General features: G+C 38.1%; 1 long non-coding RNA gene across 1 annotated transcript in view; it reads left to right on the forward strand.

Annotated features, from left to right (window-relative positions):
* The window catches only part of LOC116662661, a 242943-nt gene extending 218909 nt beyond the window's left edge, over nt 1–24034 (forward strand). Inside the window, exon 4 of the long non-coding RNA XR_004318640.1 lies at nt 23695–24034. This is a non-coding gene — a long non-coding RNA (uncharacterized LOC116662661). The remainder of the gene's footprint in view (nt 1–23694) is intronic.
* Nucleotides 24035–24403: the final 369 nt, after the last annotated feature.

Below are 24403 nucleotides of genomic sequence, written 5' to 3' on the forward strand. Positions count from 1 at the left end.
CTCTTCCTTCTTCCACCATGTGAGGGCACAACAGGAGGGTGGCAGTCTGCAGCCTGAAGAGGGCTCTTACCAGATCCTGACCATGATGGCATCCTGATTTCAGGTTTCAGCCTCCAGAACTGTGAGAAATAAATTTCTATTGTTTATAAGCTACCTAGTCTATGATACTTTGTTATATCAGCCTGAACTGACTGAGACACTGGGCTTTCTTCTCATGGTTTAGATTAGTTCCTCCACTTGTTGCCATCACGTGTGTATTCAAGCCTGCAGAAAGGAGGAAAAGGGCAACAGGAAAGGCCTACCTTGGAAGTTGTACACATCAATTTAGATTCCATGGCCATACTTGGTTACAAGAGAATCTAGGAAATGTAACTCTATATCTGGGCAGTCACGTGCCCAGCTAAATCTTAACTTCTTATTGTGTAATAAGGGAAGCATGGATATTGGGGGACCACTAGCCATCTTTGTCATGAATGGAAAGGATAATGATAATTCAGAAAAAAAAAATTGAACTTGACAAACAGTTGGCTCCTACAAACGCCTGCTTAACTTTTCTTCCTGCCTCCATTCTTGACGTTGTCCAATCCATTGTCCGTGAGGCCATTAGAAGTAATTTTCCCAAGTGTCACTCCTCTGCTTAAACACTTCATTGCCACCTTAGTACTTTTAGGATAAAGTCTAAAACTCTAAGCATAGCTAGGCTCTTGTGATTAGAACTCTAACTGCCTTTGAAGACTCACCTCTCTGTACTCCTCTCCTTTGCACAGCCTGTTACACCCTACATTCCTCCCTCCTTCAGTTTCTCCCATTGACTGAAATGCAGCATTAATCTCCCCTCCATCTGAGGCCTTGACTCTCTTGGTGCCCTCTTCTAAGGATGCTTTTCCCCAGTTTGCTTGGATTCTTCCTATTTTCCTTCAGGCGAGATACCATGTCCATCGGGCCGCTTTCATTGAGCTGCCAGGACAGAAAGCCTTATGTCTGTGCTCCAGAAGTACCTGGAGTGTCACATGTACCACTTATCCCAATCTGCCTTGTAATGTTTGCCCCTTGCACAAATCTGTGCACCCAGAGGTTAACAGAAGGCCCAGTACAGAGTAGGAGGCCCAAAAGTATTGCATGAAAGAAAGGCACAACTCTTATGAGAGAAAAACTTAAGAATTATTATTTATTGAAGCAGGTGAAGACACTTTGGATTTCCTGCCCCACTTATGGTTGTTTCTTAGGCTCATACCCCTCTGCTACATAATGAGGAATTTGTTAATATGCTGACAAATGACAAAGGAAATGAATCACTTTGACAGGAAACATTAGAATGTAGCATTTATCTTGCAGCCTGAAACTTGTTGGATGTCATGATTCCATGTCTTAGAGTTAGTTGGATTGTTTTTGGCAATCCCCATTTCAAGGGAGGGAGAATTGCCTATTGTAAAGGAAACATCGACAACCCACTGTTTAGCAGAGCTGTAAGAGCATATTTGCTTATTACCATGGCAACCTCCAGCCCAACACTGCACATTAGTGTACTTGTCTAGACAGCACCAAATTCATCAGCACTTCCTCTTTTGTGTGCCTGATTTTAAACAGGCAGGTGTAAATTCAAGGTGCTACTGGGAGAAAAAAAAAAGATTTTTCTTTCCGTGTGGGCAAAGGAGAGTGTTGAGGGCATTCTGTGAGCATCTAAATGGCTAGCATTGAAATCTGTACTAATTTGAAAGCTCTAGTTAGTCTGTGTTTTTCTTTTTTAATAAAACCTTACTAGAAATAAAAAACTAGAAATATATCCATATGGCCTGCCAACTGTGTCTAAAAATAGTTTATGTGAAAGAAAGAGCTTACTAACTTTTAAATTTATGGCAAACTGAGAATCAAAAATGTCTTTTAATTACATTTTTCTTCTTGTCATCAGTATTTGGACACAAGACACCCAAAGCCATAAACCAGATGTTTATTGACTTAGGGTATTTGTAGTTTTCCCTTTGAGGGAGGAATATGAGGAGGACCCAACCCTCTGGACCCAGTCCCTGGAGCCTTGCTGAATCTTAGGGTCTGGCATTCCTCAGGCAGAGCCCTTCCTAAGACTTGCTTGGTCTTAAATCTCTAGCAGTGCTGAAAAATCCCCCAGCAAGTGTCCTCTGGGAATATTTTGAAATGGAGGAGCTAGAAAAGAACACATATATATCTACCCTCAGAGTCGATGCAACCAGTGGTTTTGACCTAGCTTATGGATATGAAGAGAAACTTTGAATTCTGTTTGTATGTAGTTAACTATATGAGTGGTAACTCTGTATGCAATTTATTCTAATTTGATAGTAAGTAACTGGGGTTAGTTGGCCCAGGACATTTGGTCCAGGCCTCACATTCACAAAGGGCAACAAATTTAGAAATCTGACCTTGTCTCTAAATAAGCATATACAAAAAGTCAGAGATGTGCTGAATTAGAACCAGAGAGCATTCATCATATAACTAAACTTGGGTCCTTTGCTGGATCACGCTGCTTTGCAGAGCACTATGAGATAGTACAGTTTATAAATCCTATCATTATTGCATGGAGAAGATAATTATACCATAGTAATTTGTGTGTGTAGAAAGCACTGGTTTGTTAAATGTAAATATTTAATATGGAAAATTAAACATGTTTGTCATGTCCTAATTTTTTGAAAATACATCCATAGCCTCATGAAACTTAAAAGGCCACGTCTCTCTCAAGGCTGAGAACCTTCTGGCGTCAGGCATCACATTGATTTTTTTTTAACATTTTTTTTGAGTTATAGTCATTTTACAATGTTGTGTCAAATTCCAGTGTAGTGAACAATTTTCCAGTTATACATGAACATACATGTATTCATTGTCACTTTTTTTCTCTGTGAGCTACCACAAGATCTTGTACATTTTTCCCTGTGCTATACAGTATAATCTTGTTTATCTATTCTACATTTTGAAATCCCAGTCTGTCCCTTCCCACCCCCCGCCCCCTTGGCAACCACAAGTTTGCCATTCTGTGTTTATGAGTCTGTTTCTGTTTTGTATTTATGTTTTGTTTCTCTTTAGATTCCACATATGAGTGATCTCATATGGTATTTTTCTTTCTCTTTCTGGCTTACTTCACTTAGAATGACATTCTCCGGAAACATCTATGTTGCTGCAAATGGCGTTATGTTGTCGGTTTTTATGGCTGAATAGTATTCCGTTGTATAAATATACCACATCTTCTTTATCCAGTCATCTGTTGAGGGACATTTAGGCTGTTTCCATGGCTTGGCTATTGTAAATAGTGCTGCTATGAACATTGGGGTGCAGGTGTCATTTTGAAGTAGGGTTCCTTCTGGATAGATGCCCAGGAGCGGGATTCCTGCGTCATACGATAAGTCTATTCCTAGTCTTTTGAGGAATCTCCACACTGTTTTCCACAGTGGCTGTACCAAACTGCATTCCCACCAGCAGTGTAGGAGAGTTTCCCTTTCTCCACAGCCTCTGCAGCATTTGTCATTTGTGGATTTTTGAATGACGGCCATTCTGACTGGTGTGAGGTGATACCTCATTGTAGTTTTGATTTGCATTTCTCTGATAATTTCTGATATTGAGCATTTTTTCATGTGCCTATTGATCATTTGTATTTCTTCCTTGGAGAATTGCTTGTTTAGGTCTTTGGCCCATTTTGGATTGGGTTGTTTGTTTTTTTCTTATTAAGTCATATGAGCTGCTTATATATTCTGGAGATCAAGCCTTTGTTGGTTTCATTTGCAAAAATTTTCTCCCATTCCGTAGATTGTCTTTCTGTTTTACTTATGGTTTCCTTTGCTGTGCAGAAGCTTGTAAGTTTAATTAGGTCTCATTTGTTTATTCTTGCTTTTATTTCTATGGCTTGGGTTGACTGTCCTAGGAGATCATTTTTGACATGTATGTCAGATAATGTTTTGCCTATATTTTCTTGTAGGAGGTTTATTGTATCTTGTCTTATGTTTAAGTCTTTGATCCATTTTGAGTTTGTCTTTGTGTATGGTGTAAGGGAGTGTTCTAGCTTCATTGCTTTACATGCTGCTGTCCAGTTTTCCCAACACCATTTGCTGAAGAGACTGTCTTTATTCCATTGTATATTCTTGCCTCGTTTGTCGAAGATTAGTTGACCAAAAGTTTGTGGGTTCATTCCTGGGCTCTCTATTCTGTTCCATTGGTCTTTTTGTCTGTTTTTGTACCAATACCATGCTGTCTTGATGACTGTAGCTCTATAGTGTTGTCTGAAGTCTGGGAGAGTTATTCCTCCAGCTTCTTTCTTTTTCTTCAGTGCAATGCTTTGGCAATTCTAGGTCTTTGATGGTTCCATATAAATTTTACTATGATTTTTTTTTTTAGTTCTGTGAAATATGTCCTGGGTAATTTGATAGGGATTGCATTAAATCTGTAGATTGCTTTGGGCAGTGTGGCCATTTTAACAATATTGATTCTTCCAATCCAGGAGCATGGGATATCTTTCCATTTTTTAAAGTCTTCTTTAATTTCCTTCATCAGTGGTTTATAGTTTTCTGTGTATAATTCTTTCATCTCATTAGTTAGATTTATTCCCAGATATTTTATTACTTTGGGTGCTATTTAAAGGGGATTGTCTCTTTACTTTCTTTTTCTGTTGATTCATTGTTAGGGTAAAGAAATGCAACTGAGTTTTGAATGTTAGTCTTGTAACCTGCTACCTTGCTGAATTCTTCAATCAGCTCTAGTAGTTTTTGTGTGGACTTTTTGGAGTTTTCTATATATAGTATCATGTCATCAGTGTATAGTGACACTTTCACCTCTTCTTTTCCAATTTGAATCCCTTTTATTTCTCTCTGTTGCCTAATTGCTGTGGCTAAGACTTCCAAGACTATGTTGAATAGGAGTGGTGATAGTGGGCAGCCTTGTCTTGTTGCAGATTTTAGTGGGAAGCTTTTGAGTTTTTCACTGTTGAGTACTATGCTGGCTGTAGGTTTTTCATATATAGCTTTTATTATGTTTAGATATGTTCCCTCTATACCCACTTTGGTGAGAGTTTTTATCATAAGTGGGTGTTAAATTTAGGCATCACCTTGTTTAATGTTTGGTTTCCTAAGTCTTTTTGCTTGGTGTTATGACATTTCATGGATGCTTAACAAAACACTAGTTTAATTAATATATGATTGAATGAACCATGAATATGAATAAACACATTTTGGTTTCTAATCAAGGTCTCTTAAATTATATACAAATAGCTATTAAATGTGCCTTAGGTGGGGCTAGCTAATAAAAGAAATGTCATCTCCAAGGGAAAAGCCCAGGCAATTTTGGTATCATCTCATTGAACTGTACAACCAGGGAGTCACAGAGATTAACACTAAAATATCACTGATTGGGGAAAAAACGGGGAAAGCTAAACTTGAATTAGTGGGACATGAACTGCAAAATATTTTATAAAAGAAGTAAAATTTTACTCTTCTCAAGTTAATATAACTCCAAAACTCCTAGAGGTCAAGCTAACTGCTTAACCAAAACATAATAACAGCAAGAAGCCCTTTGTGCTGTTTCCTATGGCTGGTGTAACAAATGACCACAGACTTTGTGGCTTAAAACAATACAGATTTATCCTCTTGTAGTTCCAGAGGTTGGAAGTCCAAAATCATCTCCACAGGACTAAAGTCAAGGGCTGGTGTCTTCTGAAGGCTCTGGGGAAGGATCGTTTCCTTGCCTTTTCTAGTTTCTGGAGGCCGCCTGCCTTCCTTGACTCACATCGCTCTGATATTCTCCCTCTATCATCACATCTCCAGCTTCTTCCTCTTGCCTTCCTGTTTTAAACTCCCTTGTGATTACATCTAGGGTCTATGGATAATCTCCTTTTTCAAGATCTTTAACTTAATCACATCTGCAAGTCCCTTTTCTCATATAAGGCAACATTAGCAGTTTCCAGGGATTAGGGTGTCAGTGTCTTTTGGAGGCACTATGCAGTTTACCGTAGCTTTTCATCCCATAAATGGTTGTTATTGGACACCTCATTTTGTTTGGGTTTTAATTTCCTCATCTGTGCAATGAGGAGGTTGTATTAAAGTAATTGTTCCCAACTCTTTCAATATTTTTGTGGTAAAAAATTCAAGTCTTCCCTTTCTCACTGCCCCTCCACCTCAACACACACACACACACACACACACACACACACACACACACACACACACACACACACACACACACACACACACAGAGTCTGGTTAAGAGCACAGATTCTGTAGCCAGTCTGCCTGGCATAGCATCTGCTCTCCACTTACTAGGTGTGTGACCGCATTTACCTCATCTCTCTGCACATCGGCTTCCTCACCTGGAGGAGGAGGATATAATAGTACTTGCCCCCAATAGACTATGTGATCTTGGGAATGTCATTTAAACATTCAGCCTCAACCTCAGCTGGGGATGCATTTGGCTGTAGGTAACAGAAAACTTAGCTGCATTAGTCTCTTCATCAAATAAAGGTTTATACTCTTACATAATAAAGTCCAGAAATAAGCTACTGAGCCAGTATTTTTTTCTTTTCCTTCCTGGTCACATAATGGCTATGGCAGTTTCAGCCCTCACATTCATATACAAAGCAGGCAGGACAGTGGAGGACAGAGACAGCTGTATTAGTTATTTTAAGCAAAAAGCAACACACATAAAACCAACCAAAGATGTCCCAGAAACACTGGCAGTTTTCTTCTTTCTAAGTGCTGAGCCTGAACCATAGTACATGCTCCTAGCAGCAAGACTGGGAACAACAAGTACCTAGACTGAAACAGGGCAATTTTTCTCTCAAACACAATCAGGATTTTGGTAGCAATGAACCTGGGATGGTGGGATGAATGGATGTCAGGTAGGCGCCTAATAGTGTCTGCCACATTCCCACTCTGCAAAATGAAGTTAATAACACCTAACCTACCAACCCTGCAGAGTCCTATGAGATTCAAGGAGGATCACGTATGTGAAAGAGCTTTGCAGAACGCCATGCAAACTGTTAAGCAGCTTATTTTATGGACAGATAGGAAAATATATTCTATCCCACACTGAACTAAGTACATAGTAGGTACACAAGTATTTATTTAGATTTTATATTAAGAAATAAATTTACCTTCTAATTCTGACAGAGGACCTTTACAAAATAATGTTATACAGTGGGCTGGTGTTGTTTTTCTTCTTTTGGAATGTATAGACTATCACCATAGCAATAACGGTAACCATAACAGCAAGACCATCAACATTTCATTACAATTTAATGGCAGGAAAGAAGGAAAAATATCTTGTCATTTTAGTTGTACGGGAAAATTTTGGTAAGAACATACTGTAACTTGGCCAGGACATCTGTACTCTTAAGAAAACAATACAGAAAGCCAAAATATTGGTTTTATAGCAGATTTGAAAAAGTCATCATTTTGAGGCATTGTGTCCTTGGGTGTCATATGGAAACATGAGCCAAGTGGGAAAAATTCACATTTTGAATCATCCACATCATCTCCTAAGACTTAGGTCATTGCCCTTCATGCTCTGGAAGTAGAATGCCTTCTGGTTCCCCAGCTAGTGAGAGCTAACTTCATCACAGCCTCAGATTCCCTCTCATTTAATTTTTAAGACCAACTGATCATGCAGTAAAGCTCTGTTAAATATTAGGGTAAAACTTTGTTACTATTACTTGTTATGCTAGAGATAATGTATATGTCAATGGGGATGAAGGCTGTATATTTCCTTCATTTTACTAAAGGTTGTGACTTCATGTAGATCCTGTAGATTCAGTCAATAGAGTATAATGCAAAATCATCATGACATCTTCTCATCCCTTAATACTTCAAAAGGCATCTTTAAAAAATATTGATGTTTTCCTCCATTGACAAATTTATATTATCCCATCTATCAAAACTGATAATAGCTCTTTAGTTATTCAATAATTCTGTGTTCAAAAATTTCCAGTTACCTCCAATATATCCTTTACAGCTGGTTTATAGTACATAGATATAGATATAAATATAGATTATAATGATAGATATATATGTCATATGTGTATATGTGTGTATATATATATATATACATTGTGTGTTGTGTGTGTGTGTATGTGTGTGTGTGTGTGTGTGTATACACATACCAAGGAATTGGTTAATGGGATTGTGGGAATGTATATAGATATTTGAATATTTTATGGACAGATAGGAATTCAAATATATATGTATGAAAATCAAGGAATTGTTTTATGTGATTGTGGGAGCTGACAAATCTGAAATCTGAAGGGTGGGCTGGCAGGCTAGAAACTCTCAGGCAGTAGCTTCTCTTTCAAGGAAACCTCAGTTTTGAAAGCCTTTCAACTGATTAGATGAGGCCCACCCACATTACCCATTATCTCTTTTCCTTAAAGTCAAGTGATTGTAGATGTTAATCCCATCTATAAAATACATCCACAGTAGCACCTAGGTTAGTGTTTGGTTGAAAATTAGGTACCAGTGCATAGCCAAGTTGACACATAGAGCTCAACATCATAATGTTATTTAGTTTGTTCCTCTAGTCCTGTGATGATCTGTATGGCAGCCACCAGCTTCTGAACACTTGAAATGTAGTCATTCTGAACTGAGATGTGCTGTAGTGTGAAGTCTACACCGAATTTAGAAGACATAATACATATAAAAAGAATGTATATTATCTCATTAACAATTTATTATTATTAATTGTTTTTATTGTTTATGTGAGATGGTAGTATTTTAGGTATGTTGGGTTAAATAAAATGTATTAACTACTACAATTAATTTTATTATTTCATTTTAGTTTTTAAAGTGGGTTATTAGAAAATTTTAAATTATATATGTGGCAACATTTTATTTGTTTTGAGAGTGCTACTCTAGCCTCTGTATTTTCTGTAACCTAGAAATTAGAACCTAAAGATTTAATTATATTAAATTTAAACTTTCCCAGCACAATTGCATTGTAATGATATTTCATATGGCAGTAGAAAGTATTATCTTGTATACTCCTAGTGATTTAGAGTTTGGTCACAGGATTGAGGGGATGACTCTTTGATTCTTCCATGGCAAAATCATGGTTTTCTCTTTGTGATCAGAAAGTAATCCTCATGCTGTTACTTTGCCTATTTAAGAACATCCAGTTTCTCATCAATAATTTACCTAATGATTTCAATAGCCATTGATAATTCTTGCTTAAATACACCAGAGGTTGCATAATAGCTAATGTCCAGTTTTGTCATCCCTTATACATAATTAATTATTATTAATCTGTAGCATAGAGGTTTCCTGTTTAACTCAGACCATTTGGTTGCTATGAATACTTATTGGAAAGATGGGATAAATTCTTGCGTCTTTCCTTTAATTGCCAGTTTTCAAAGTCAGAAATTGATTTAATGAATGCCATAAATGATGATAAATTACTTTTTGGCGGCTTCTTTCTTTTGAATATCATTATAAGCTCATGGATTTTCTTCAAACACAGAGTATCTTTCAATCAGATTCCATCATTATTCTTTCTGATGCTTGAATTTTTCCATTTGAACCATGGGAGGCCCTTCAATGTGGTTCCACTGCCTTTTGACACAGCCTCATCAATCCTGGGAAGCTTTCTTGCTTTCACCTTGTACCTTCCTGCTCAGATCTTGAATCAGTCATTTCTACAAGAGGGCTTTTATTAGGAAGTATGTTTAGAAACTAAGATCTTGTGCTTAGAGTTATAACTTTTCTTTATTTACTTGTAATGGTATCTGAATTTTACAGTCATAAACTTAGGGATTAAAAAAATGGACTTTCATTCCCCTGTAAGCAACCCAAATTTCCACTGATGTCAGTTAACTGAATCTTACTAATCTAATTAAATTTAGTCCCTTCTGGACTTTTCTTAGGCCTAGTTGGATTAAACTTTAATCAAATTTAAGTCTCTCATCTTCCTCTCAATCCTTCCCTTTTCCCCAAAGGTGGTATAGACTTGAGGGTTAGGGTGGTGATAGTGTTTTGTGCTGTCTTAGCACCTAAAAGAAGGTGTCTTATTCACATATGGGATGCCAGATTTTCCAAATAAAAACACAGGATGCCCTTTTTCAGTAGCATCCTCAACTAAAACGTACATGTTCTCTCTGCTCTTTGGTCACGAGGTCTTTGCAGACCACTCTGTGTGCTTGTCCCAGCTGCTAGGAATTTCTAGATCTAGTGATCCATTCACAACCACTGCCAACCATATCTGGGGTATTAGAAAATTCAGAATGCTCTCTTTCCCTCCTCTGGGGCTCTGAAAGTTTCAAGGGACTGCTTTTCTATTCGTCACCACATATTTCTACTTTAATGCTGGCTTCTCTTTGAAGTGTTTTGTCTCCTACCCAAGGCAATAAATACCATTAATTCTGGTGTAGGGGGCCAAAGGAAACTTAAGGAAAAAAAGACTTGTATTATTTTTTCTAGATTTTATTTTACTGCACATTTCTTGGGAGAGATTTGCTATTCCTTGCCTTAGCGCCAACCCTTTCTTACCTCCAGAATTTTGCTCATGTGTTCTTTTTGCATAGATTGACCTTTCCCACCCCCTCCCAGTCTCTGTATATTCGGATCCACCCCTTCTTCAGGGCCCACACAAACTGAGAAAATAGTCCTTTCTCCTTCTATTCTAATTATACTTCATCTCTGCCTTTTTTGTGCGACTTATTATTTTATTCATTATTCATTCTATAAACATATACTAAGAACGTTCTACCTACCAAGGTTTGTGCTTTTTAAATCTGAACTAGATTGTAAATTCTTTGGAAGGAGAATCACCATCTAGTTCAACGTTGTATCTCTATACTCGGCAAATACTTCTGAAGGAAGGAATGGCTGAATGAATAAGTATATGAATTGCTGACCACCCAGACTGCAGGAGCCTTATCTTTTCTCCAGCTCCTAGGGCCAGGATGCTGAAACTCTTGGCTTTCCACACTTCGCTTCAAACTTTCCTTTCCTTTGCATCTGTTTTCTCTTTGTCTTTTTAAAAGGAAGAAGGGATCCATGTTCAATCTCAGACTAGCCTTTTTGCTCACCTTCCATCTAGAAACGATCTGATCTCCTAATTTCCCTAAGATCTTGATTCAGCAGTGATCTCTCCTTCTCTGTCCTTCCCTTTTCATTAGCTCCTTCTTTTCAGCATATAAACAGGCCCAAGTGTTTTAAATATTTTAAAACCCTCTCACCGTCTTGCCCCCAAATGCTCTTACCTGTCTTTTGGTTTTCACCTGCTGTTACTTGTAGCCCTAAAGCTATGTTCCAACCATACTGAAATAAATGACCCTCTATCTTGGTTCACCTGTCTTTTTGCTTTTTATATGCCCTTTTGCTTGAATATCTTCTCATTCTTTGCCTCCAATGAACTCAAGCATTCCCTCCTGTAAAAAGTCTTCTAAGACTCCCACAGATGAGCTGGTCATTGCTCCCTTCTATAATTTCACCAGCTTCGGATGTGCTATAATTATCTATTTGTCATCTGCCTCCCCCAAGTGATCGTGGGATCCTTGTGGGCAGTTACATGGTCTTATTAATAACATGGGTATTGCTAGTGGCTGGCTGTAGTAGGTCCTAAGGCTTTAATTGATAAGACAAATTAATGAATGAACCATTGAGACTGACCATCTCATCTATAGCTGCTGCACTGTGTCTGGGAAAAATCCTATGATAGTTCAAGCCAATGAGTGTTCCTTCTGTAGCCAGCACTGGCAAGGGCACCATGACCTTGGCAAGGTTGTGTCATGTATTGAATAGGAAATCAACTAACTTTCCTGTTTGTGTAATATGCTGGCCAAAGGAAAGATGGCTGTGTGTGGTGAGGGCAGCAAATGAAAAGACCTTCTGTGCAAGGAATATTCCTCTCTTACATTTCATTTCACAGAAGTTGCCTCCTTGGAATGTAAACCCTAATTCAAGGAGGGTTAAAACAGATCTTGCTCACAAGGGCTAGGACAAGTCGATGGTTGTGGAAATCTTTATTCCAATGTCTGAACCTTCTGCTAAAGCAAACAGGAAAGGGAATTTTAAAAAACCTCATAATTACCCTTCTTGGCCATAAGTTCTTTCTGCCATTCATTGAAAATAGGAATTGGGAAAAAAAAACTTAAAAATCATCTAACGAAACCCATTCATTTTGCTCACCCTAATTCACATTTTAAAGATGAAGAATCTGAGGTCCAGAGTAGTAGGAGGAAACCTGTTTAAGGTATTATGGCCAGTGATTGGCAAAACTGGTATTTGATCTCAGGTTTCCTGATATTCCACCCAATACCTTTCCAACTTCATTATGCTAATTATATGCATAAGTAGAAAAAGTGCATGGAGAGAAAAAGAGATTGACCGCAACAGCTGGAATATATTATGGTACTATACGATAGTTTGACAGCTTGGGTAGGCTTCCAGACATTTCTGAATTTGTCATTTCCTTACATGGGTCTATGACCTGACCTGGTGTTGACACTTCCTGATACTGAAAATATTTTAGTTTGAAAATAACTAGTTCACATCTTGGTTCTTCAAATGCAAAATGCATGATTCTATTTTGGAAAGACCTTGGAAATTAATGACAGAATTAATAAGAGCCATAATATTTGATGATGAAATGCCAAGTTGCCATTGGATAGCTGTTAAGAGCTGTGAAGGGTCTGAAGTTTTATCATACTTATAATCTTACAAGTTAGCTTCATGGATGCTGAAGGAAGACATGAAACTCTGAAGTTAGGATCAAAGGACTTTATTATTCCTGGCAAGAGCAGTAGCCAGTATATCAGCATTTTCCCCAATTTCCTTAACCTCAATTCCTACAGAGCAACACAGAGAAGGCTGGGTGACATTGACACTCGTGGTGTTGATAGGAGAGGAACCTGGAGCCTAGGGAATTTGAATATTTTATAATAAGCAGTACGGCTGACTGCCCTTTGCTCTAGAGGGAGGCTCCATCTCTATCTCCAAGGCTGTCTGCTGTACAAACATAAAAATATCCTTGAAAAGATAATCTGAAGCAAAGATTGTCAGTACCTCTTCTCACAAAACATGCAAAAACAAAACAGACCTACAGAATATTGTCTCCCACTAATACCCACCTATTCATTTCTAGACTGCTTCGACTTATGGTGAATTTTCCCATGAGTATGCCACTCCATCAGCCACTCTGACTAATCTGACCAACAGAGGCTGGAACTGAATCTGTGGCATAGTCTTACACAGCATTTAGTTAAGGACACTCTCATCACAACTTCAGGCAATAGGATGAGTCCATCTGCAGTTCTTATTCTAATTCTGCACCCAGAGTCTCAGACCTACCCAACTAAACAAATCCCATAAACCATCAGTGTCTACTGTAGAAAGTCAAGTGTTTTCTCCTTAAATTGCTTGGCCTGAGGCATTAATCCAGGTACAGTGAGATATATTAGTGACTGGACAGATTCCATCTTGACCTGCAAGGAGGAAGGAAGTCTAGGACAATTCTGTCATCGAGACTAACTCTGGCCTATGAATTGAGACTGACCTAAATGCTTTCCAGAACTAAAGTGTGTCATTGGTCAGTGCAGCTAAAGTCGGGGGAAAATGTGTATTGTGTTCTGTAATTAAAAGATTCCTGTTGTAGGGAAAACTGTCTTGAGGGTGCCCATAAATAGCATGTCATTTCTCCCTCTGAGAATTTTCCCTGAGGAACTGAAAGTAGCCTTGTTTTGGGGAGGTCTTTACAGTAGCCTGAGGGCTATGTGATCTACAGGTGGTATTTAAAAAAATACTTTCAAGTCTCTTAAGACCATCTCTAAGTGCAAAACACTGTGTTTTAAGGAGGAAGGCAAGTTGACTCCTGGCTTCCACAAAGAAGTACAGTCCTGAGTAAATAACTGTTGTTTATAATCCTTGGGGCCCAGTGAGTGGGACCTACTTCAGTCAAGGGCACAGGCTGACAGTGCTTCAAAGCCAGTGTGTTCTCATAGCCAGCCCAAGGTTCCAAGTTTACTTACAGTAATTGGGTCTAATCCTTGTTTTTGGAGGACCTGGCTGGGGGAGTTCAACTTTACCTATTTGTTCATGGAACCATCTAGGTGGCATTTGTCCAACCCATGGAATGACTGAGTATCAGCTATGGGAATAAGTGTGGTAGAGAGATCCAGAGATGCTGGCAGGTGTTTTGCATAGAAAACACAGAAGGTGGGGCCTTTTCCTGCTATTTCTGAGATTCCTCAGTAAGGTTAAGGGAAATGGTAACGAAATTGAGTCCAGAACCATCTGGTAGGGAATGGCAGATCCAGCAGTCAGGTAAATTTGAAGTATTGCAACAGTCAGGGAAACTCACTGGGGCATTTTCCTTCCTGAGGAAGGCTCCAGGTGGTTCTGAAAGACAAAGATCAGTAATGTCCCTCCTTCTCCTATACCTACCGAGGTCTGATGTGTTCCTTCCCCTAGAGCCAGAGTTACACTGCCACAAAATTGGCATGTCCTACTCCAGTGTCTGGAACTTTACCTTGTTTAAAGTTATCTCCTCCTCACCCTTGTACCTTTTGTCTAGAAGATTTCAATACAAGAGGGTAAAGAGTTAAAACTTACAGAGATTGTTTATGTCCACTTTGGCTTGCATGGGTCACTCGGCAAACACTGTACCTAACCGAGTGGCCAACATCCTAGGACCGTGTCAAACCCACAAAAGAACCAGATGGTAGGGCCAGAATTAAGTTTGAACCCTCTATGTTCCTGTTGATCTGGCTGCCACCAGGTAGATGTACTAACAAGGTTGGCTTGAGGTTGCCATTAGAGGAAAGAAGTACCACATCCAGGAATGATCAGGATGGAATCTCAAGTTTTCAAAACAGATGTGCAACAAAAAAATCAAAACACAGGTGCATATTTCCTGATTATTACCCAGGAAGTGTCTGAGGAAAGATGGTTCTTTTTTGGGGAGAGCCACATTTAATGAGCAAACTCCCACATTAGAGACCAGGAGGTGAGACAGCTAGAATCAGAAATACTTTGGAGTGATTCTTTGAGAAGGTCATTCCAACAGTGCACAATATAGGGTGTCTGTGGCTGGTAGGGAGAGTGAAAAGTCCATCGAATACTTTGACAACTAGCCCACTGTTGAGTGGTTTTTGCAATAAAAGTCATGCATTTTCAGACTCTAAAAAACAAAAACATGACACAAATTAATTTTAAGGCCTACAATGGCATGACCAGAGTCAGCTGATGGGACTGGAAGAGGAACACAGAATTCTGTGAAAGTTGCAGTAGCGGAGAGGAACTACCAGTAGCCCCAAGAAGGAATAAAAGATCCAGTTTAGTCAGTCTACCAGGAGTAGGTGGATTCCACATGCACACAGTGTGGTCTCCTTCACCTTGCGACAGATAGGTCAGCTTTGTTGTTGTTGTTGTTGGAGGTAATTAGGTTTATTTATTTTTATTATTTATTTAATGGAAGCACAGGGGATCGAACCAATGACCTCATGCATGCTAATCATGCGCTCTACCACTGAGCTATACCCTCCTCTCACCAGACAGGTCAGCATTTTTTTTTAACATTTTTTATTGAGTTATAGTCATTTTACAATGTCGTGTCAAATTTCAGGGTAGAGCACAATTTTTCAGCTATACATGAACATATATATTTCATATATATATATATAATGTGAGCTACCATAAGATCTTGTATATTTTTCCCTGTGCTATACAGTATAATCTTGTTTATCTATTCTACATTTTGAAACCCCAGTCTGTCCCTTCCCACCCCCCACCCCCTTGGCAACTACAAGTTTGTATACTATGTCTATGAGTCTGTTTCTGTTTTGTATTTATGTTTTTGGGGTTTTTTTTTGTTTTTTAGATTCCACATGTGAGTGATCTCATATGGTATTTTTCTTTCTCTTTCTGGCTTACTTTACTTAGAATGACATTCTCCGGAAACATCTGTGTTGCTGCAAATGGCGTTATGTTGTCGGTTTTTATGGCTGAATAGTATTCCATTGTATAAATATACCACATCTTCTTTATCCAGTCATCTGTTGAGGGACATTTAGGCTGTTTCCATGGCTTGGCTATTGTAACTAGTGCTGCTATGAACATTGGGGTGCAGGTGTCATTTTGAAGTAGGGTTCCTTCTGGATAGATGCCCAGGAGCAGGATTCCTGGGTCATATGGTAAGTCTATTCCTAGTCTTTTGAGGAATCTCCACACTGTTTTCCACAGTGGCTGTACCAAACTGCATTCCCACCAGCAGTGTAGGAGAGTTCCCCTTTCTCCACAGCCTCTGCAGCATTTGTCATTTGTGGATTTTTGAATGACGGCCATTCTGACTGGTGTGAGGTGATACCTCATTGTAGTTTTGATTTGCATTTCTCTGATAATTTCTGATATTGAGCATTTTTTCATGTGCCTATTGATCATTTGTATTTCTTCCTTGGAGAATTGCTTGTTTAGGTCTTTGGCCCATTTTGGATTGGGTTGCTTGTTTTTTTCTTATTAAGTCATATGAGCTGCTTATATATTCTGGAGATCAAGCCTTTGTTGGTTTCATTTGCAAAAATTTTCTCCCATTCCGTAGATTGTCTTTCTGTTTTACTTATGGTTTCCTTTGCTGTGCAGAAGCTTGTAAGTTTAATTAGGTCTCATTTGTTTATTCTTGCTTTTATTTCTATGGCTTGGGTTGACTGTCCTAGGAGATCATTTTTGACATGTATGTCAGATAATGTTTTGCCTATATTTTCTTGTAGGAGGTTTATTGTATCTTGTCTTATGTTTAAGTCTTTGATCCATTTTGAGTTTGTCTTTGTGTATGGTGTAAGGGAGTGTTCTAGCTTCATTGCTTTACATGCTGCTGTCCAGTTTTCCCAACACCATTTGCTGAAGAGACTGTCTTTATTCCATTGTATATTCTTGCCTCCTTTAGACAGGTCAGCTTTTAACAGGAGACACAAATATGGTATTAGAAAAGTGTCTTTGCTTTTTGCCCAGTCTAAAATGATGGGTATGTTTCCATATCTGGTGAAACATGGATCTAGACAGGAATCGTAGCAATCTGGGTAGTGCAGGCTTATCAGCAGCTTGATAACAGTTGGTCTCATAGAAGAACAAGCTGTCTCTGGGGGTTTCTACATGAGTGACCCAGATGGTTGAATCAGCAGCTGTAATTTATTTCCAGTGTTCGGGGCCCCAAAGAGGGGCTGACCAAATTGCTAGGCCGTTGGTAACACCCTAAGAGTCAACAGAAACGAAACAAGGTTCATCAAAGGGAATATTGGACAAAGAACAGCCTTGAGTTCTTTCCACTGAGAATAGCAACTGAGTCCACTTTTGGCTGCATTGATGGCATTGAGGTTGAAATACCTCAGTAGTACTTGGACGCCATTTGGTTTTAGCTTAGCTGAGCCACTGGTGAACCAGTCATTTAGGGGAACCTGTGTGTGTTGATCTCATCTCATTGAACTCATGGCTTTTCTTTAGGCAGTGTAGTGGGGAATAAAGTTTCCCCCAGGAGGATAGCTGCCATTTCTTCATGTTGAGCCAAGATCCTACTTGGGCTGGGCTGGCTCTGTTCTCGAATGTACCATTTCCATTTGACAAATGAGGCTTGATGTGCGCTTCACATCTTGTTAGCTGCTGAGTCTGAGTTGATCCACCCCAAATTGTAATTATCAGTCTAGAGAATTACAAGGTCTTCATGGGTCAGATGTTCAGTGTCAACAAGAGCCCAGTAGCAAGCTAATAGCTGCTTTTCAAAAGGGATGTACCCAGTAGTCTTGTCAGGGAAGTGATGAGTCCAGAACCATAGGGGTGGCTCTCAGTGGAGGCTTCCAGATGAAGGCACCGTTTGCCAGAGGCATCAATGAGCCAACTCATCAGAGACAGAAACTTGTAGGTCTAAGGGGCCATTAAGGTTGCTGAGCCCTACTAGGGATAGGCTAGAGAAATGGCTGGAAAGCGATTTATATGTTTCACTAACACTTCTTGACATGCAGCTTTTCCTAATCAGAATTCTTTCTGGCATTTGTGGAACAAAAAAGTACAAGCATATAATATATTAGTTCTTTTTATAGTTTCAGTTGTAGAAGCAACAGTACATTGAGTTTCTCTAAAGGGGCCCACCCATAAAAGTCACATTAGCTTGTCTTTCCCACTGTGGGCCCTACCAGTACTTATTAGTGGAATTCTGATGTCCCCACCCCTCATGGAACTGGTAGAATGGTGAATTGGGCACCTTTATCCAACAGAGCCATAAAAATTTGAGTCTTTCTCCTCCCTAAAATTCCCATACTCAAACGGGTATATCTAGTCATCGGAGACAAAAAGACCTCAGCCACACCCCTTATTATACTTTCTCGTAAAGTAGTTTGGGCTGGAGGAATCCAGGGACATGGAGGGAGAGAGTGGCTCTGTGCCAGTAAGCATGTCTTTGCATTCACTTTCAGGTTAGCGTGTTGTGGTGAGAAATCATGATTCCATCAAATGAATTTCCTAAATTTTGAGCTCACTTAATGCTCTGTGTCAGAAGATGAGATCCTCAGGGCTGATACCATCCCTTTCTGCTTTGGCTACCTCTTGACTCAGCAGTGACAGTCACATTGTTCTCCAGCTCTGGCTGTGAGATTTGTATCTTTTGCCTGACTGGACTTGATTCCTTAAATAGCACTTTTTTTTTTTTTTAAAGGAATTCACCTTAATCTGGGCCATTTCCTGATCCTATGTCATGATAACATCTCTTAAAATTTTCAGTTGGTTTTAACACGTGATCTAGGAGAATTTTCCAGGGAGGCAGGGCTGATCATGAGAATGTATCTTAATTACTTTCGGTAAGTTTTTCATCCTCTAATGAGTCAGCTTCATCAGCATTGTAAACCCAATCCAGGACAGTAAATACTCATATTGTAGTCAATAACTCCTCTGTGGTTGGAGGAGAGGAGGTATATCTCAGTGCTAGAGTGCATGCTCAGCATGCATGAGGTCATGGGTTCAATCTCTAGTACCTCCATTACAAGTAAGTGGATTACCTAGCACCCCCCCCCAAAAAAAACACAAGCTTAAAAAAATTCAAAAAAATAAAAGAAGTTGACATTAAAAAAAAAAAAACTCATCTATGGTTTCCCACGAGAGTTTGTTTAGGGCATAGTATGTGAGTGAGTTACTGAGTTTAAAGGGTCAGAAATGGGTTGAACAAATTCAGTAGCTTTTCAACATCCAGGTCCTCTGTCCTCTAACACAGAAGAATGTCAGGATGAATGGGATGCTAGCCCTTAGCCTAGGAGCCAAATTCAGGCAAAGTATGGACTCACAGGGTCAGACACCTGATACGTATTAGGTATTTGCTTTCTGAGCTCATCTATTGTAAAGTAAGCAATTTAATGGGGGAACTGAGCTTAGAAGAGAAAGAATGGATATAAGCAGGCAGAATCTGGAATCAAATGTTGAAAAATGGAAGGGAACATGATATATTGAGAAGATGCCAGAAGTATCAAGAAACATTGTCTTTAGGAGCCAGTGGGTGTCAGACTATCCTGGAAGAACAGGTTCAAGATAATCTTCTCTCACTGGTCTTCTGAAATAAAGTCTTAGGTAGTTTCCCTGACTCCAGACTCTTCCCCTGCCAATTCCTCCTCCTTGTGGCTGCCAGAGTTCTGTTTATGAAACACAAATCTAATTATGTTAGAGCACTGCTTGAAAGCCCTTCTTTGGGCTCCCACTGTAAAATAATAAAGTTTAAAATCTTTTGTATGACATTTAACATTCTTCACAAGCTGAACAATCTGCTTTGCAACTTCATCTCTTGTGTCTCCCCAACATGTACCCAATGTTCTAGCCACACGGAATTATATGTTTCCCCCAAATACACCATGCTCTTTCATGCTGGTTTGCCTTTATTTCCTTGCCTGGAATGACCTTGCCTCTCTCTGCTTGGAAAACTACTAGGCTCAGCTCCTGCCCCTCCCTCTAAATGGCTCTGTAACTGGCAGGCTGTGCTTCCATAGCACACGTTGAATAGATGCACATTGAATATGATGCCATGTTAGTGTGCTATGTCTGTGTTGTCCACCACACTGTGACCTGCTTGAGGGAACTTGTCTTATTGATTATGGTAGCCCCACTACCTACTGTAGCCCTTGGCATATAGTAGACACTTACTCAATATTTGTTGAAACATTTATATCTTTATGATGCACCAAATTATTTCCCTGAAGCAATAAGTATTTCGTTTTATCACGTTAAAAAATCAGATGAGGGTCCAAGAGTCTGAATTATTATAAATAATAACACCAATCCATCAAGTATAGTATTAATGACATTATATTAGATATCTATTTTTCATTTCCAAAGCAACAGCAGTAACTGCTGTAATTAAGCATTCTAATATTTAAGGTTATTAAGTGTGAAATTAAGCTGAAGTCATTCAAGGGACAGCAGGTGAACATTGTTTTAGACAATGAATGTTTGTGTATGGTCTTTCTTAAAGAGACACAGGTCATACATATACTACATTTTTTTCTATGTTACTCTTACATGTTCCCAAATGCAGCACCCCCAACCCTTCATGCAACCTTTCTCTTCACCTATTGCCTAAAAAAATACCCAAAGAAAATAGAGATGTTTGTGTCAAATTACCTATTAATACAAAAGAGATCTATGGAAGCACAATTTGAAATATTTTCTGAAGACGTTTGGAAAACATACTTCTTGTGCACTTGGTAGAAAGCATACTTCTTGGGCACTCTCCCGAGGATGCACAGTATTTATTCAACCTGAAGAACAATTTGACTTGACCATTTTCTGCAAAAACATAGTAAATGGAAGATCTTGTTACCTTGGAGGAGTAGCCTGGTTTCTCACTGTCTTAGGCATTGAGTGGCCATTTTGTAAAAAAATTCTTTGACTATGCCAGTGACCCTTATTTTCATGCTAAAAAATGATTGAAGTGGCATTAAGAAAAATTTTGGCATTCCATAACAATCCTTCTTATGTAACACATTGAACTTCAAGGTTCCCTGACACTGAAGTACGAGTATATGTAGGAAGCAAACCAAAAATGCACATCTCCTACATTGATAAATACTGTTCAATAGTGCCTATTTTTCCACTAGTGAAGTTTTATCAAACATATATTTAGAGCAATAATGGTCCTTCAGTTTATAAGAAAGACATCACCAGTCAATCATAACATTTTCCCACTGAGCATGGGAAAAATTTCTACTAATAAGCAATTATAACTGACTTTCAAGAATATATCCATTTTCTGTTTTTACTGTGGTACATGAGAGTACATCTTCAAACAGGAAAATAAATCCTAGTTACAATGAAGGAAATCCAACAAATACTAACTGAGTATTATAACGTATTTTGTACACGCAGTCATTCAATACGCATTTCAACCTTCTTCCAACTTACCGTCTTCCACTAAAAAAATTGAAAAGCTAACAATTATATTTGCATACTCTCTTGCAATTACACATGTGACCTAGTTACCACCAATCAGATGGCCCTGAAGAAGACTTGAAAAGGAAAATGAGAAACTTGAGTCTGTGGCCTTAGAGGGAGAATAGATCTTCTGATATGCACAGTGAAGTTGGAAGCTGGTTCTTTTGGAATAGATGTGGTAGAAGTTGTGGTGTTCACATTAGCATGCTCAGTGCTAAATTTCAGGCTGCAGTCTCAGTGGTTTATTATAAGAGTTTATGGTATGAGTTAGACATTTTTCCTGCCTTCATTGTTCCTGACTAGGTAGTATCCAAATCTGATTCAGGAGACGTCCTGGAGATTTTTAAGCTACCAAAAAAATCCCTTCTGTTTCAACAAACTAAAGTGTCCTCTGTTGTTTGTAACCAAGAATTCTGCTTGTCTTTAGTGTACCAATCACATATTACCTGCTCTTTGGTATATTCTAGAAGGGGAGATAGATATTAAACACAAATAGAATAAAAAAATCACTGCAATTATGAAGTTGAAGTGGAAAAAGCATAGGGAGATATGGAAATAATGAGATTGAATCTTGCAGCTGTGGCCCTGCTCTGATCTTACAACCCAAATACTCACCAGTCCATTTGCAACTAAGGACTAGAGGGAAAAACAAATAAGCATCTTTCTTCAGTATGAGCATTGCTGGCTGGGTCTCTTGCAAGAATATAGAGAAGCTCTGGGCTTAATTTTTTTCCATTAAATGCCAAATGATCTAACATGACTATTCATAAGTATGTATAGTAATAGAATATTGAAGTAGTTTAATGCAAAGGGAAATTAGAGTCTGCATGATAATTTTATAATAAATATACAAATCTCTTAGCTGTAATACATCATTGTCTTCAACTCTGACTAGATAGGAAACACAGTTAATGAGAAATCTTATATTTCTTTTCTGATTATAAATTACTCAAGCACAACAAAAATGTAACAAAATAATAAATGTAATGCATTTATTGAACTGTTCGTAGTACTTTATATAAAGACCTATATCTTAATCCTTTTCGATTTCATAGAATTAATTTTAAAAAACGTATATCCTATGCACCTACGTACTCAAGGCTACCTAACTGGAACACTGTGTGCTAAACTTACCTAGAGAAGAGTTGAAATAGTAGATATAAAAATTATAGATAGAATTCTATACACTTTTGAAATATGAGCTCCAACTTTGATAAACTTTCTGGCCACACTCAAATTTGGAATGTAAAATAAAAATCCTATTAAACTCCTAGCAGGATTATATCCTCATCAATTTTAACATAAATCTGCCCACTCATTTATCTATTTCTATAGATAGAAAGCACAGTGTATTTGAAAGAATATAGGTTTTGAAATCAAATAGAACTCTGTTTGCATTCCAGGGCTGCCATTTACTAGGTTTGTTTCCATGATCATATTACTCAACTTCTCTGAACCTCTTTGTGTAATGGGAAAAATAATACCTGCTTTAGAGGGCTTAGATCTTAATAAATATTATTTCTTTTCCCTTTTTCCCTAATTGCCACTCCTACCTCTGGCCCCTCAGAATTTCTGGAAAATGAGTGTTTATGAATCTGTTAACTAATTTTAAAAATTAAATGTTTATACATATTTTTAATGTGTATAAATATATGCCACCCTAAAAATAAACTCATAAAATACTTTAAAATGCATTTGTAACTAGGAAACATCTAATAAGAAACTAATTGATTAGACTCTTATTTGTCATCTGTCTTCATAAAATAATGATTTTATTAAATTAAGTAAGAACCTGAGATTTTTTTACTCAGAGAATATATTGAATTACTCCAGACTCCTCCTAGAAAATGTAAAATAATAAGAATTAAGTGATATTTTGAAACCCAAAAACTTTGCCTGTGATTGACAGATTAGACTATACTCTTATAAAGAGAGCTCAGCTCTGGTAAATATGTACTTTTCAATAATAATGGAATTATAAACAATCCTAGTTAATGAATAATTTTGTATGTGTCTGATTATTAATCAAGTAATGTAATACATTTGGAAAGTATATGGTATGTATAATGCTTTTATTGAGCTATTTGTAGCATACTATTTTAACAATTAGACATTTTCCTTCCTTAAGGAAAATGTATATGAGAGAAAAATAAAAGGTAAATATACAAGAAGGTTTTAATTGAAGTCAGAATTTAGGTTAATTACAATTATCAGGGAACAGAGCTGGATTGAGTAGTGGATAGACAGATATATATATGAACATATGTGGTTTTCAGTTTTATAATTTTTACTTCATTATTTTTTATAGATTCCAGTTCTCTGTTGATGTTCATCTTGTCATCTATTTTTTGAGCACACTAATGGCAAGTATCTTAAAATACTCCTAACTACAGTATCTGTTTTTTCTGTTGATTTTGACTGTTTGATATTGTTGCCTGGTGTGCTTGGCATTTTTAAATATTATCATTATTATTTCATGGCGGACAATGTCTAGGTAGAGTAAATTTGAGGCTCTGAATGATTTTATGTTCCTACAGAGAGTATTTGCTTTAGATTTTGGCAGGCAGTCAGAGGAAAGCCAGATCACCTTAATCCAGTCCGATAGGAAACAGATATGAAGGTGAGATTCGGTCTTTGTAAGAACTGGTCTGTTTTCTTTCAGCCTTACTTCTAGCATGTAGCCTTTCAGGGGTCCCGACTGATGGTCTGGGGTATTTGCCAAGGTCTTTCCTCTTTTGCAGGCCCTGACCTCTAGTTTTTGTCCCAAAAGCTCTACTCAGCTTCTCATTTTCAAATTTTCCCTCAGTCTCTACTTCTCTCCACCTTCCCAGTCTCTCAAATCTACTGTAAATTTATGAGTAGTACTTCAGGGAAAAGTAACAACAAATGTTGGGCTCATTATTCCATACTTCCCGTCTCTCCAGGGTCTTGGATTCCTAAGCCTTTACTGCTTTGGTCACTCTGTGATGCCTTCAAAGAGCTAATTACTTTTTTTTCTTCAGATTTTCTAGTTGTTT

The sequence above is a fragment of the Camelus ferus genome, chromosome 3 (genome assembly GCF_009834535.1).
Source record: "Camelus ferus isolate YT-003-E chromosome 3, BCGSAC_Cfer_1.0, whole genome shotgun sequence".
Classification (NCBI taxonomy): domain Eukaryota; kingdom Metazoa; phylum Chordata; class Mammalia; order Artiodactyla; family Camelidae; genus Camelus; species Camelus ferus.